The 12466-nt window shown below is 42.9% G+C and overlaps 1 long non-coding RNA gene across 1 annotated transcript; it reads left to right on the top strand.

Moving 5' to 3' along the window:
* The first annotated feature begins 462 nt into the window (after nucleotides 1–462).
* LOC121582786 lies at nucleotides 463–2100 on the top strand. The gene is made up of 3 exons (XR_006003405.2): nucleotides 463–1397; nucleotides 1568–1702; nucleotides 1840–2100. It is a non-coding gene; the product is annotated as an uncharacterized LOC121582786 (long non-coding RNA).
* Nucleotides 2101–12466: the final 10366 nt, after the last annotated feature.

Genomic DNA, 12466 nt, shown 5'->3' with positions numbered 1-12466 from the left:
ACAAAGGGGGTGAAGATCGGTGTACTAATCAGGACTGAAGATGGTGGAGAAGATGAGCTTTTGATCAGAACGTAAGTGTTTCTCTCACTCTTTCCTCTCTCCTCACACACACGCGCTCTCTCACTCAATCACTCTCTCACACTAATACACACTATCTTTCTCACCCTCTCTCTCTCGCTCTCTCTCTCTCTCTCTCATCATTGCAGACTTCTAACCAGAATAGAAGAGCTGCTGTTTTACTCGGCCTACCACACTTCCTGGCGCAGGATCCATCCAATTTATTCATGATCTGTCAAGTGTGTGCAATCTGTATCTGTTTCTCTCTCACTCCCCATCGCTCTCCCAGTCTCTCTCTCTAACCCTAACCCTCTCTCTTTCATTCCATTTCTGTGTCTTTCTGTTATAATGTGATTATATAAATTAATTATATTTCTTTCCCTCCTTGCAGTCAATCATGTTGCTTCGAGTCAAAGTTGCGATTTATGGCATCAGGAGAGTTGCCATTTAAAGTCTGCCAGAGACTGTGGAAGAACTGCAGTCAATACTGAAGAGCAAGCTTGATTTGGAAGGTGACATCGTACTTCAATTCGAAGATCCATTATTTGAAAATGAGTTGTGCAACTTGACCAGTATCTCAGATCTACCTAAAGAAAGAGCAACCCTGAAGGTAATACTTAAGACGCCACCCGACTCTGAGCTTTCAGACAGTGACACTTTGGACACTGCCAGTATTTAGTCGTTATCAGACTCTCTCTCACCTTCCTACCATGCACAGCAGTGACCTGAGCCATTTATCATCCCTACCTTTAACTATAATGTTGAATTGAAGCTCAGACGTGGAAATGAGGATTATGGAATGGATGGTTCCCTTTTGCCAATCTCCAAGAATACGAAGACGGAAATTCTTGACAAAGTAGCAGGTGTTATGTTTGACGTCAACCCATACCCATCACAAAAACAAGTTGAAGGTGTTGCCAAAGCTCTGGTGGAGAAACACCCATGCCTGGAAAATCCAGGACCATTATGCGGATGGTCTGCCTGGAAATTCAGCCTGAACTTCAAGATAGGAACTATCGTCAGACGTTGCACATAGCAGGATGTCCTGAGCTTATGGTGAATTGTAACAAGAAGTCAAGGGTTGATGGCAAAGACAAAATCAAGTTTAAAAAACAAACAAGCGAACAGAGGTGAAATTCTTGGCAGATATTCCTCAAGCGAAAACAACCAACACTCTTGAAGAGGAGAGAAAGAGTTTGCTAGAGGAGATAAAGAAAAAGAGAATGAACTGCACACTGATGGGGAACATGTTTGCCCTACGGAGAAAGGAAATCATTCAGGATGAGCCACTTGAATCTGATGTGAAAACCAGATGGCCAGCTTTGTTTACAGAGAGACAGGTAGGCTCGTGTCCCCCTTTTCAAACTTGCTGATTACATCATAAAATCTGTCTAATCTTGGTTGAACTGTCCTGTAGTGTTACAATCCCTTCCCAACAATCTGTACAGTTGGTTGCATATACAGTATGATAACTATTTATTCTTCTTTTGCTCTATAAATGTCAATGCAGAATTCAACTGCCTTGTCTCCGCTGACCTCAATAAATCCTTCCTCGTTGGACATGCCCAGATTGCTGGAGTTGTACAGAGCATTGGTTCCAACAATGGCCGAACTTCATCGTTTTCTATGTTCTCTTGATCAGAACGTAAGTGTCTCTCTTACCCCCCACCCCTCTCTCTCTCGCTCTCTCACACTCTGTCTTTCTCTCTCACTAATACACACACACTTTCTCTCTCTCATGCTGTCTCTCTCACTAACACCCTCTCTCTCTCATCATTGCAGACCTCCAACCAGAATAGAAGAGCTGCTGTTTTCCTCAGCCTTCCACACTTCCTGAGGGAGGATCCATCCAACTTCATCAAGATCTGTCAGGTGTGTGTGTAACTTCTATAAGTCCTGAGTTTTCTGTTTGGGCCCACACAGCCCTGATTTTGCAATCTCATACTCCTTGCTTACTGTCCAATAACTAAGGTAATTCATAAGTGAATAAGCTTCATCTCCACATTGGTAAGTATTCTAACAACACGATAAGTATTGGAACTAATCCACTCAGGGCTATGTGTACATTAGTAATTGGTTATTTTGTGTTATCCTGTAGCACACTGATCCAGAAGTGCAGAGCCCAAAGGGGGTGAACATTGGAATACTAATCGTGACTGAAAATGGTGGAGAAGATGCGTTCTTCAAGAATATAATCTACGTTGTAGTGATCTTAGAAGAGCACATCGTCCTCCATGAGCTGCGGTACGTCCCCAACGCCTTCGCCAATATGATGGGTCTTCTCTATGCCCTGAACATCGACTACCCAAATGGGTTGAAGTATACCTTCGAGGTCATTCAGAAGGAACATCATGAGCCTCGGTATAGACAGCTGCTCTGCAAGGGTTCATGGCCTTTGGAACAAGTTACGCCAGCGTACTGTTTAAGGACTCCTGATTGAACAGAAAGACTATAGTTACACACACCTGACAGATATTGATGAAGTTGGATGGATCCTCAAAACTGACTAATCCTATTTGACCATCCATAGCATTATGAACATCTGCTGTTGCTATAGAGAACTTCACTACATGTTTAAACTGAACGCGTTCTTGTTTACACTCCTTATATTGAAAATTATTAGAGTTCCAAAAGTACAAACGCTATCAACAATCTTTTTACAAGCTAAGTTGAGTCAGTTTGTGCATCAACATTGGTTTGGTGTTTGTTGCTGTAACGGCCCAAGGACATTGGCATATCCAACTATCTCCCATTGAAATTGAACTTTTGTGGAAATGTATTTATATTATTCAATTTTTTGCTTTTATGCCAATTTAAAAAGATTTTAGTTAAAAACGTATACATACACTATTAAAAGTATGTGGACACCCCTTCAAATTAGTGGATTTGGCCATTTCAGACACACTCATTGCTGACAGGTGTATAAAATCGAGCACACAGCCATGCAATCTCCATAGACAAACATTGGCAGTAGAATGGCTTTACTGAAGAGCTCAGTGACTTTCAACGTGGCACCGTCATAGGATGCTACCTTTACAACAACTCAGTTCGTCAAATTTCTGCCCTGCTAGAGCATCCCCGGTCAACTGTAAGTGCTGTTATTGTGAAGTGGAAATGTATAGGTTGCAAGAACGGCTCAGCTTCGACATGGTAGGGCACACAAGCTCACAGAACGGGACCGCCGAATGCTGAAGCACGTAACGCGTAAAAATTGTCTGTCCTTGCAACACTCACTACCGAGTTCCAAACTGCCTCTGGAAGCAACATCAGCACAATAACTGTTCGTTGGGAGCTTCATGAAATGGGTTTCCATGGCCGAGCAGCCTAAGATCACCAAGTTTGGTGGAGGAGGAATAATGGTCTGGGGCTGTTTTTCATGGTTCGGGCTAGGCCCCTTAGTTCCAGTGAAGGGAAATCTTAACGCTACAGCATACAATGACATTCCAGACGATTCTGTGCTCTCAACTTTTTGGCAGCCGTTTGGGGAAGGCCCTTTCCTGTTTCAGCATGACAATGCCCCCGAGCACAAAGCGAGGTCCATACAGAAATGGTTTGTTGAGATCGGTGTGGAAGAACTTGACTGGCCTGCACAGAGCCCTGACCTCAACTCCATCAAGCACCTTTGAGATGAATTGGAACACCAACTGCAAGCCAGGGCTAATCGCCCAACATCGGTGCCCGACCTTACTAATGCTCTTGTTCCAACATTTAGTGGAAAGCCTTCCCAAAAGAGTGGAGGCTGTTTTAGCAGCAAAGGGGGGACCAACTCCATATTAATACCCATGATTTTGAAATGAGATGTTTGAAGAGCAGGTGTCCACATACCTTTGGTCATGTAGTGTAGTATCAAAAAGCTGTCTACCAGCACACTATTCCAGACCGTACTGTTTAATTAAGGATTCCTGATTGAGGTATTATCTACATTTACATTACATTTTAGTCATTTAGCAGACGCTCTTATCCAGAGCGATTTACAGGAGCAATTAGGGTTAAGTGCCTTGCTTAAGGGCACATCGACAGATTTTTCACCTAGTCGGCTCGGGGATTAGAACCAGCGACCTTTCGGTTACTGGCACAACGCTTTTACCCACTAAGCTACCTGCCGCCCTTATCTCTCAGAACGGACCGATTGTATTGGACCATCCACATTTCTGCTGTTCCAAAGAACTTCACTAACGTTTAAACTGAGATGATCGAGCCGATGTTCACCCCCTTTGTTTACACTCCTTATATTCTCTTTTGTAGCTGTGCTCTCTAGCAAGTAACAGAAGTGCATGTTGAACTGTGAATGACTGAATAAGTCATCATGCTTATAATGTTGTAAAAGTAAGATGTTTAATTTGGAGTGCCATGGTAAAGATATACTCTCAGAGGTCAGTTTACTAGGTACATCCATCTAGTACCGGGTCAGACCCTCCTTTGCCTCGAGAACATGCTTGAATTCTTCGGGGCATGGATTCTTCAAGGTGTGGCATTAAAACATTGCTCAATTGGTATCAAGAGACCTAACGTGTACCAGGAATACATTCCCCACACCATTACACCACCGACACCAGCCTTTACCGTTGACACCAGGCAGGATGGGGCCATGGACTCATGCTGCTTACGGCAAATCCTGACTCTGCCATCTGCACGAACCGGGATTCGTCAGACAAGGCAATGTTTTTCCCCTTCTCAATTGTCCAGTGTTGGTGATCGCGTGCCCACTGGAGCAGTTTCTTCTTGTTTTTAGCTGATAGAGGTGGAACCTGGTGTGGTCGTCTGCTGGATGTTTTTTGTTTGTCTTGGTAAACCCTAGACACTGTCGTGCATGAAAGGCCCAGGAGGCTGGCCATTTCTGAGACACTGGAACCGGCGCGCCTGGCACCGATGATCATACCACACTCAAAGTCACTTAGGTCACTCGTTTTGACCATTCTAACGTTCAATCGAACAGTAACTGAATACCTAGATGGTCTAAGGCACTGGCAGTGCTAGCTGTGCCACTAGATATCCTGGTTCGAATCCAGGCTCTGTCGTAGCCGGCCGCGACCGGTTGATTCTTCAAATAGCCACCCTTTGCCTTGATGACAGCTTTGCACACTCTTGGCATTCTCTCAACCAGCTTCATGAGGTAGTCACCTGGAATGCATTTCAATTAACAGGTGTGCCTTCTTAAAAGTTCATTTGTGGAATTTATTTCCTTCTTAATCAGTTGTGTTGTGACAAGGTAGGGGGGTCTACAGAAGATAGCCCTATTTGGTAAAAGTCCATATTAAGGCAAGAACAGCTCAAATAAGCAAAGAGAAATGACAGTCCACCATTACTTTAAGACATGAAGGTCAGTCAATACGGAAAATGTCAAGAACTTTGAAAGTTTCTTCAAGTGCAGTCGCAAAAACTATCAAGCGCTATGATGAAACTGGCTCTCATGAGGACTGCCACAGGAAGGGAAGACCCAGAGATACCTCTGCTGCAGAGGATAAATTCATTAGAGTTACCAGCCTCAGAAATTGCAGCCCAAATAAATGCTTCACAGAGTTAAAGTAACAGACACATCTCAACATCAACTGTTCAGAGGGGACTGTGTGAATCAGGCCTTCATGGTCGAATTACTGCAAAGAAACCAATACTAAAAGACACCAATAATAAGAAGAGGCCTGCTTGGGCCAAGAAACACGAGCAATGGACATTAGAATGTTGGAAATGTGTTCTTTGGCCTGGAGTCCAAATTTGAGATTTTTGTTTCAAACAGCCGTGTCTTTGTGAGACGCGTTGTGGGTGAACGGATGATCTCTGCATGTGTATTTCCCACCATAAAGCATGGAGGAGGAGGTGGTATGGTGTAGGGGTGCTTTGCTGGTGACACTGTCTGTGATTTATTTAGAATTCAAGGCACACTTAACCAGCATTGCTACCACAGCATTCTGCAGCGATACGCCATCCCATCTGGGTTGGGCTTAGTAGGACTATCATTTGTTTTTCAACAGGACAATGACCCAACACACCTCCAGGCTGTGTAAGGGCTATTTAACCAAGAAGGAGAGTGATGGAGTGCTGCATCAGATGACCTGGCCTCCACAATCCCCCAACCTCAACTAAATTGAGATGGTTTGGGATGAGTCGGACGGCAGAGTGAAGGAAAAGCAGCCAACACGTGCTCAGCATTTGTGGGAACTCCTTCAAGACTTTTGGAAAAGCATTCCAGGTGAAGCTGGTTGAAAGAATGCCAAGAGTGTGCAAAGCTGTCATCAAGGCAAAGGGTGGCTATATATAAAATATATTTGGATTTGTTTAACACTTTTTTGGTTACTACATGATTGTGTGTTATTTCATCGTTTTGATGTCTTCACTATTATTCAACAATGTAAAAAATAGTAAAAATTAAGAAAAACCCTTGAATGAGTTCAAACTTTTGACTGGTACTGTATGTAAATAAGGTATTTCTGTTGTCCTGTTGGAAGGTGAACCTTCGCCCCAGTCTGAGGTCCTGAGTGCTCTGGAGCAGTTTTTCATTAAGGATCGCTCTGTACTTTGTTCAGGTCATCTTTCCCTCGATTCTGACGAGTTTCCCAGTCCTTACCACTGAAAAACATCCCCAAAGCATGATGCTGCCACCACCATGCTTCACCGTAGGGATGGTGCCAGGTTTCCTCACCGGAGCTACATTTCGAGTCTCATAGCAAAGGGTCTGAATATTTATGTAAATAAGGTATTTCAGTTTTTTAAATTTGCATACATTTCTAAAAACCTATTTTTGCTTAGTCATAATGGGGTATTGTGTGTAGATTGAAGATTTTTTAAATATTTTTAATCACTTTTAGAATAAGGCTGTAACGTAACACAATGTGGAAAAAGTCAAGGGGTCTGAATACTTTCCGAATGCACTGTATCATACACTACAGTTGAGGAACAATGGGAAAGCAATTGTACTTTTAAAGTTGATTAACTTTTAACCCCACTGTTGAGAAACTGATCCTTGAATATTTTGGTACACCTACTGGAGAGCTCTCCTTTGTCTACACCCATTCAGCATCATTCACACCCTATTAAGCCTTAGCCCCACACATCTCTTTAAGGATTCACATGTAAGGCCATGTGCTAAACAGAGTGAGTTAGGTAGTGTACTAAACAATCAAAGATTTCAAGACTAGAGGCTGGTTAATATTACGTCTATCGACATGTCTGTAGACTGTTGTCGCAGTGCCATCATTAACATTCTATTGTCGTCCGACATCAAACTTGTCATTGTCGTTATGAAAAAGTATTAACACAAAAACAAAATATTATTTATTGTGTCTTTTCTGAAGGCTGAAATTGAAATTGTAACCAGCTTTGCACGGCTGGTTTGAGAAAGGGCGATACTTTGAACAAGGTTTAATTTTTAATTAACCAAAAATGAGAGGTTGTAATCTGGATGAAGGCAAACAGGCCATTTTTTAACAAAGGATGAGCCTTTCTTAATAATCTACTGGAGAACCATTTTGGGTTTAAGCAGTGGCGGCTCCTGAAAAAATTCTCAGGGGGGGCAATTTTTCTGATGATTTAGGTGACCTACACACATTTTAAAAAAGATATGTCCAGCAACAACATGAAGACAGGGGCAGCATATAAGTCAATACTGATATACACATTACTTGCTTCAAAAAGGCCTCATGGTTGAATTGGAAATATGTGCACCTGAGCATAATTCACAACAAGCAAGCAGGAGCTTTTGATAGAGGCTACTGAAAACATTGATGCAAGTTATTGGTAATAAGACATTTTTATAGACTTCCATATTCTGCCCTCTTGTATAGATTTGTGAAAATGAACAGTGATAGACATTTTGCCTGAAAACAGAATTTGAAAATAATTTCTAGAAAAGGTAAACACAGCTATCTGTATGGCTTTGTAAAATGAACAACCATATTCTGGCCAATTGTATAGATTTGTAAATATGATGATGTCTCCTTTCATGCATACATTTTCAAATAAAGCTCTGCTTTGAGAAAGATCGAATGATATTGTTTAATCTTACCTTATGGCCTGCACACTGCTTGTGAAGCTGTCGAGGCACGTTTGATGAAGACAGCATCGATGTCCTTCTTCTGTAGCTTCTGGTACAGAATGTCGACGTGGGGCATGATTTTGTGAAAAAGCCCCAGGAAAAAAATAAAATCTTCTTGCTATCTATGTACCTCAGCACAAGCACCAGCTGTGTCTGTGTAGAAACGTCCGTGGTCTCGTCAGCTTGGATAGCTACGAAGTTCGCCGACTTCACCTCCTCCACAATATGTTCCCTCATGACCGCTAGCATACACTCCAGTAGCTCGTTTTGAATGGTCTTTGATGTGCCCTTGAAAACTTTAGCATTTTTAAGATGGTCATCAAACACCTCATCTAATTGTGCCACAAAGTTGACAAGTCCAAGAAAAATACCAGGGTTGGTGGAGCCCTCAGTTTCATCTTTGCCTGCAAAGCTAACTCAAACACTCCGCAAAACTTCACACACTGGATTAGCCGGCTGAGGATGTGGCGGTTCTTGCTAACCTCATCGTTGTGGCAGTAGTACGTGAATTGATTGACGCTGCTACCCGCTCTTTTCTTAGTTACGTTCATGGTTATGTTACGTATGACGAAAGCGCGTAAGTGCAAGCCCTCCCGGAACCCATAGAGATTGTATTGAAAGCTCTGATATAAAAAAAAAAAAAGATTTTACATGAGAGGCTATTAGAGACTTCTGGGCGATTTTCAACCTGACTGAAATCGCCCCAAAACGGGCGGAGCCATTTGAAGCACGACTTTAGCCTGATTGGACATTTAGTGGCAGATCAGACGTCTAGATTAGAACACTGATAACTACTGTTGCCGTGATATAATTGATTAGAAAAAAATCCCTTCCTTTTCCCGTTTGGCAGTGCGTCGCCCATATCGCCCTAATGAACACACCGCCCCTGGGTTTAAGTATAACTTTTGTATTAGTGAAGCTTTTAGTGAGAGGTTCAATGCTTTAATATTTGATAATTTCAGCGTCCCAAACTCATATTCATTATGTCGTGACGTGACTTTCATTATTGTGATGACTATTATTTATCGAATAATTACCTACTATGTTTAACTGTTACTAGATTAAATTAATCATGTAACAATTAACTCCTTAGGAATTTGGGGCATCACGGGAAAAGTAGTTTAACGAGTTACCGTTTCCCGAATTAACTCTAAAGATATCTAGATATCTCTTATCATTAATTTATTCATCATTTACCTCATATCAGTCTCATTCTGAAAGTCGTAGGCTCTTTAAGTCTGCACGAACCCGGGTCTTACTGATCATTCCGTACCACACAAATTGATTTAATTATTTATTTACTAACTAATTAAAAATGATAACACAAGATACAAACACGTACATGGTATAGGTAGGGATTAGAAAGTTAATACCTCCCTAGTGGACTAACACAATATGACACTTGTTACAAAAGATGGCGAGTTAAAGAGAGAGAGAGAAAACACTTGGATACACATGGACCTACGCTCATAGTAATCCTAATACTTTGCCCAGAACTGCCGCTCGTTTGGTAAGAAGCAATGCATGTATTTACGTGTTTGTCTTTGTTGTCTCTGTTGGATCCAGGCCTTCGTGGGATGGGTCGTTTGGGCCTTCTCTTTTCGGATGGCCTTTTAGATGTAAGGCTCAGATGTAAGGCTCAGATTGTCGACAAGAGGTCACAATGTCCTTCTTCTTAGTCGTCTGTTTACTTTCACTCGTTCTGGAAGTGGTCTTCTGAGGACGGCTAATCAGCCGTGTCGATGATCCCCTGTGGGGTGATGAGAGCAGTGTAGTAGACGATGGTTTGAAGAGAGTAACAGGATGGTCCCATTTTAATTCACCTTCTTAGATGTAGTACTTAGAACAGCTACTCAGCTGTAACATTGATTTTTAGAGGAGGCAACTTTGTCATCTTCAGCTCGTGTTGATTGTCAGGGTCGGGACCAATATGGACAAAATCTGCAACTTGAGGTCCGTCTAGTCTGATCTGATAATTCTTATCTCAGTCTTTAATGCACTCTGGTAAAGAGGGGCGTTTCCGTCATACTGACACGCTCTCTGAGCTCCCTCGGGCGGGGCTAGATACGAGGCAAAAGTATTATTATCACTATGATTTTGTTAGAAAGCTAAAATCACATTCCTATCTTCACGAAAACATTGTCTTCCTCCTTGATATTTTCTACACAAGGTAAAGGATGTAAACCTGATATACACGGTGTAAAAGCTCTTCAAGTCACAATGTTTTCGTTATAATGCCTTTATACCATTTTTAATGACATCACAAAATATATATACATTTTCCATATTCCATTTCTCATCATTCCCAACTTTTGGATGTTGAAATATATTGTCTCAATGTTCATTGTTGGATGTTGACGTTTTTGGGCGGCAAAAGTCATACTAGAGGGCCAGAGATAGATTGTCCTATCTCTCTAATTTATGGCAGAGTGTTAAGGTGTCAAGACCGGCAAAGCCCCCCTGTGGGTAAGAGGGTCTGGTTGTTGTCGGCCATTCGCCAAGCTGATGTGAGGCCTTTGATCCTCACCCAGGGAAAGTCATGACAATTATATAAATAGGCATGTTTAATTTTGTCTGGTTTACCATTCCAAATCAATTTAAATATTTGTTGCTCATATAATTTGAAAAACTAGTCATCTGCAGTCGGCAGCGCCATAAGTAAATACGTAAACTGACATGATTAAAGAGCTAATCAGTGTGATTTTTCCATAAATAGACAAGTATTTTACTCTCTATGGTTGCAAGATCTTGTCTGTTTTGCCTAACTTTCTATTGAAATTAGTTTTGGTAAGTAATTTTTTATCTTTAGGTATATGAATACCAAATATGTCTACTTCACCATCAGCCCATTTTATTGGTAAACTACAGGGTAATGTGAAATTTGAGTGTTTAAACGATCTAATATGTAACATGGTACACTTGTCATAATTAGGTTTTAGTCCAGAGAGGCTAGAAAATAAGTTATCTAGATGCTCAATGAGACTGTGCAGTGATCCAGATTATGGATTTAAGAGAACTTGATTCATCGGCATACATTGACACTTTTGTTTTTAAGCAGTGGATTTATATATATAAACCCTATAATAATAATAATAATAATAATAATAATAATAATAATAATAATAATAATAATAACAACAATAATAATAATAATAATAATAATAATAATAAACAGATTAACCTGATATTATTGTTCGATCTGATCTTAAGAGATAGCATTTCGAATAGATATAGTGGGCATCCTTGTCACGCCCTGGCTCTAGGGACTCTTTTAAATTGAGCCAGGGTGTGTAGAGTTTATGTTTTGTGCTCGTTGTGTCTAGTCTAGTTTTTGTATATCTATGTTGGCCAGAGTGGTTCTCAATCAGAGGCAACGAGTATCAGCTGTTGCTGGTTGTCTCTGATTGGGAACCATATTTAGTCAGGTGGTTTTCCCACAGTGTTTGTGGGATCTTGTTCCTGTGTAGGTTTGTGTTTTGCACCTTTGGACGTCACGTATCGATTTTGTTCGTGTATCATTTAATAAATAAGTATGTTCACCTTCCACGCTGCGCCTTGGTCCTCTATATCCGACGATCGTGACAGAATATCCCACCAATACAGGACCAAGCAGCGTGCCCAGGCAGGAGAGGAGAAGCGGCGCCAACCGGGCAGTCGTCGGACAGGCGAGGGGCACCCCCAAGAAATTTTTAGGGGGGGGCACATGGCAGGGACGACGGGGCCACTGGAGGCAGATAAGGGGCGAGTTGGTGGACGAGGAGAGAAGGCCACCGGGTTACGGGAGCCATTGGTGTATAGAGGGAAGGAAAATGTAGAGACACGGCGAGAGGTACTGAAGTGTGTTGCCAGTCCGGTCCAGCCCGTTCCTGATCCCCGTGTAAGGCCAGTGGTGTGTGTTCCCAGTACGGTCCGGCCTGTTCCTGTCCATCGCGCCAAGCCTATGGTGCGCGTCGCCAGCCCGGCCCGGCCTGTTCCTGCCCCTCGCACCAAGCCTATGGTGCGCGTCGCCAGCCCGGCCCGGCCTGTTCCTGCTCCCCGCACCAAGCCAATGGTGCGCGTCGCCAGCCCGGCCCGGCCCGGCCCGTTCCTGCTCCCCGCACCAAACCTGTGGTGCGCATCGCCAGCCCGGTCCGGCCTGTTCCTGCTCCCCGCACCAAGCTAGTGGTGCGCGTCGCCAGCCCGGTCCCGTTTCACCGGTGCCTGGTCAGGTACCGGTCAGCTGCTCCACACCGGAGCCTGAGCAATCCGCTCCACCGAAGTCCAGTCCAGCTCCAGCCAGTGGGGCTAGACCAGACCAGGGGCACTACGGGGGGGTTAGTAGAGGGTGGTGGTCAAGCCCGGAGCCAGAACCGCCTCCGAGGAGGAATGCCCACCCAGCCC

The sequence above is a fragment of the Coregonus clupeaformis genome, unplaced genomic scaffold, assembly GCF_020615455.1.
Source record: "Coregonus clupeaformis isolate EN_2021a unplaced genomic scaffold, ASM2061545v1 scaf0220, whole genome shotgun sequence".
In the NCBI taxonomy this organism is placed as follows: Eukaryota; Metazoa; Chordata; class Actinopteri; order Salmoniformes; family Salmonidae; genus Coregonus; species Coregonus clupeaformis.
The sequence above is the reverse complement of the archived record's forward strand: the minus strand, read 5'-3'. Positions and strand labels throughout refer to the sequence as shown.